This window comes from Pollicipes pollicipes, unplaced genomic scaffold, assembly GCF_011947565.3.
Source record: "Pollicipes pollicipes isolate AB1234 unplaced genomic scaffold, Ppol_2.1 Scaffold_3340;HRSCAF=3923_pilon_pilon_pilon, whole genome shotgun sequence".
Taxonomy (NCBI): domain Eukaryota; kingdom Metazoa; phylum Arthropoda; class Thecostraca; order Pollicipedomorpha; family Pollicipedidae; genus Pollicipes; species Pollicipes pollicipes.
The window spans coordinates 31,235-35,696 of NW_023596270.1; positions in this window are offsets into that span (position 1 = coordinate 31,235).

Below are 4,462 nucleotides of genomic sequence, written 5' to 3' on the forward strand. Positions count from 1 at the left end.
GGTATTCTCAGCTCAAGCATTTTGTTCTCCACAAATATACACTGGAAATAATGTAAAAAATGTGCTCTGTGAGCGACGTCAGATGGGAGCAAGCTGTTCATGCAACGTCGACAGAATTGCGCGCCACACTCACGATTGCACGAGGGATACTGCTCGCAGGTTACAGCCGAATATCTCTACCATATCACACGCAATCTTTCCTTGCAATGCATTCAGTGTCCCGGTCCGTTGCTGCTCGCCAGCACATGTTTAACACACCTACTGGCCAACAATGATACCAGCGCACTCGTACACGGGCCCGAGTCCGCACTCAAAACAACAGCGTCTCTTGACGGGCCAGGGAGAAGCGCAGAGAACATCTCGTACACGGCACGATTCGGCGCTTTTGGACTGCGCGTATAAATCATTGTAACACAAGAAAAATTGATACGAAAGTATATAATGTCACATTTAAATGTACCTCGAAATATACGGCGAATTCATCATATGTTGATGAATAGATTGTTTTAATTCTTTTTAAATAGCATTTCAATTGAAATTGCACTTGGAACCGTCAAACATTGATATTTTATAGACTGTATGATGGTGACGCCAAACACCATCCCAAACACTCGCTTCGGCGCGCGGAAATCCACGGCTCCGCGAGTCTCCGGCTCATGGGTGGGATTTAGCATTGGGGAAAAGGCATATTCTCCACCAAGAAATCCGAGCTGAATACGTGATGAACAGGCATAAAAAGGCCATGAAACAAAAACATGGGATTTTTTCTACCAATCTACAGAGCGGCGCCACAGAATGGTAATCTGAATCAGTTATCAGAATCAGAATCATAATATAAAGTTAAAGCAGGGTTTCTTGTTGATATATTGTTCAAGTACTTCACCTTTTTTAGAAGCAAAATCTCCACCGCGAGCATTTTACGCGCAGTACGGAACAGGCATAATCAGCTCGCGTTAGCAGAATTGCCCAGCTTTAAAATCATGCAACCCCAAAAACGTAATGAGCACCAAGAATTATGAGGAAAGCAATAAGCATTATTCATTTCGTCGTTTCGACCGTTGCTACTTACATCGCTCCCATGATTGCCTATGATCTTCAAGAAGTTACCGTCGGAAAATATTATAATTTCAGCAATAAACTAGTAATATGATTTTTAAGACGCAGACACCGGATGGATTATAATCTGTACTAAAGGGGCAATATAATCACCAAATCACGAACATGCGAGCAACCAAGAAAAGTATCCCAGTTCTTCACATTCGTGTCTCAAATTATCTGTTGGTGTGCGTGACCTTCCTGCATACCATAATTTTGATCATTTTTATCACATGTCCGATAACTTACAGCCCATCGCATGCAGACCAGAAAGGCGTCTACGCTCTTACCTTTTTATTGCACCTCTCGTGCTTCCTAGATTATTTCCAGTTGTGAAACTTAAATTTGTATCTCCAAACGGCCAACACAGAGAAAAAGCCAACGATATCGGCTGAACTACAACACTTCCAGCAATCCTAAAAAAACGGACCAAGCACTGGGAGCCTGATCGAACACCGAAGCAAAGCAACGTTTTCGGAGCCGCACATATACGTCTATTAGCGCAGTGTATTCATACACGGACCCCGATAATGCGATTCATGCTTACAAGAATTAAACACATCGTACTGACAACATCGCTTCAGCTACAACACTTCAGTTCAATTAATATGACTAATCCGTTGCCGTGAGATGCTGCCATCATGTTGTGCGGAGGGACTGAAGTAGCACCCTCTTAAAGTGGTGCACTTCTTGCACAATTCCAATGAGCGAGACATGAAGTTGCTCTGACATCCAGAGACATACTCTACCGAGATAAGATGCCAATAGCAATTCTAAAGAAACGGACCAAGCCTCAGGAACAGAAGACTGAGGGAAGGCCAGCGTTTTCGGTACGTGCTGACAATGTCAGTTGAGCTGCAACACTTCGGTCCGATGTCTATGCCTCATGCATTGTCGTAAGATGTCGCCATCATGTTGTGCGGACAGACTGTAGTAGCACCCTCTTAAAGTACGCACCTTTGGCATGAGCTCGATTGGCAAGACCTGGAAACCACTCTGACATCCAGAGACATGCTCTACCAAGATAATTATGCCAACAGCGATCCTCAGGATCCTAAAAACCAAGCCCCGGAAACCGAAGACTGAAGCAAAGCTAGCGTTTCCGGTACGGCACATATACGTCTATTAGCGCAGTGCACCTCATGCACGAGTCCAGATAATGTGATTCACACTTACAAGAAGAAAAAAAGCACATCGTGCTGACAATGTCGATTGAGCTGCAAGGCTTTGGTCCGTTGAATAAAACTCATGCATTACTGTGAGATGCTGCCATCATGTGCGGACAGACTGTAGTAGTTCCCTCTTAAAGTAGCACACATATTGTATAATTCCGATTGGCGAGACCTAAAAACCGCTCTGACATGCAAAGACACACCCTGCCGACAGGAACCCCAAGAAAAGAAGCCAAGCCCCGGGAACCGAAGACCGAAGCAAAGGCAACGCTTTCAGTACGGTACATATACGTTCATTGGTGCGGGGCACCTAAAACAAGAGTCCTTTTAATGCGATTCACACTTACTAGAAGTAAACATACCGTGCCGACAATGTTGTTTGAGCTGCAAGACTTTGGTTTAATGAATAGGACTCATGCACTGTTGTGAGATGCCACCATCATGTGCGGACGAACTGTAGTAGCACCTTCTTCTTTAAGTAGTGGACCTCTTGTATGATTCCAATTGGCGAGACCTAACAACCGCTTTGCATCCAAAGACATACTCTACCGAGATGATGTGCCAACAGCAATCCTAAGGGAACGGACCAAGCCCCGGAAACCCAAAACCGAAGCGAGGCCAACGTTTTCGGTACGGTACATGCATATTTATAAACGCAGCGCACCTCCTACACGAGAGTGCTATCTCGGTGGAGAATGTTCTTGGATGCCAGAACCGTTTTCAGGTCTCCCCAACTGGAAAAAATGCAAGAGGTGCACTACTTTAAGAGGGTGCTATTACAGTCCGTCCGCGCAACATGACGTTGACATCTCACAGCAAGGCATGAGTCTTGTTCACTTAACCGAAGTTTTGAAGCTCAAACGACATTGTCGACACGATGTGTTTACTTCTAGTAAGCGTGAATCGCACTATAAGGACTGGCGTTTCAAGTGCCCCGTGCCAATGAACGTGTGTGTGCCGTACCGAAGACGTTGGCTTTGCTTCGGTCCTCGGTTTCCGGGGCTTGGTTCTTTTTTGGGGGTTCCCGTCGCATATTATCTCGGTAGAGTACGCCTTTGGATGTCAGAGCAGTTTTTAGGTCTCCCCAATTAGAATTATACAAGAGGTGTTTTTCTTTAAGAAGGTGCTACTCCAGTCCGTCCGCACACGATAACAAAATCCCATGGCAATGCATGAGTCTTATACATTGATCCGAAGTGTTGAAGTTCAACCGACAATATCGGCACAACCTGTTTATTTCTAGCAAGTGTGAATTGCATTATCCGGACCCGTGTGTGAGGTGCACTGCGCCAATTAAAGCATATATACCGTTCTGAAAACGTGGGATTACTTCGGTCTTCGGTTTCCGGGCTTGGCTTATTTCCTTGGCATTGCTGTTGGCATAATATCTTGGTAGAGCATGTAATTGGATGTCAGTGCTTTTAGGTCTCGCCAATTTGAATTATGCAAGAGGTGCACTACTTAAAGAGGGTGCTGCTACAGTCTGTCCGCACGACATTATGGTATTGTCTCACGGCAATACATGCGTCTTATTCATTGAACGGCAGTGTTGTAGCTCAACCGATATTGTCGACACGCTGTGTTTATTTCTACTGAGTGTGAATCACATTATCTGGGAATATGCATGAGGTGCACCTAAAACCTCATGTGATCTGAAAACGGCTCTGGCACCCAAGGACATTTTGTACCGAGATAGTACTCTCGTGTATGAGGTGCACTGCGCTTATGAACTTGTTTGTAGCGTACCGAAATTCCAATGAGCGAGGCATGAAATCGCTCTGGCATCCAGAAACATACTCTACCGAGATAATATGCCAACAGCAACTCTAAGGAAGCGGACTAAGCCCGGGAACCGAAGACCAAAGGAAAGCCAACGCATTCGGTACGGTATATATACATATATATATATATATATATATATATATATATATATATATATATATATAAGGAAGCGGACTAAGCCCGGGAACCGAAGACCAAAGGAAAGCCAACGCATTCGGTACGGTATATAAATGTATATATATATATATATATATATATATATATGTGTGTGTGTGTGTGTGTGTGTGTGTGTGTGTGTGTGTGTGTGTGTGTGTGTGTGTGTGTGTGTGTGTGTGTGTGTGTGTGTGTGTGTGTGTGTGTGTGTGTGTGTGTGTGTGTGTGTGTGTGTGTGTGTGTGTGTGTGTCTGCTAACG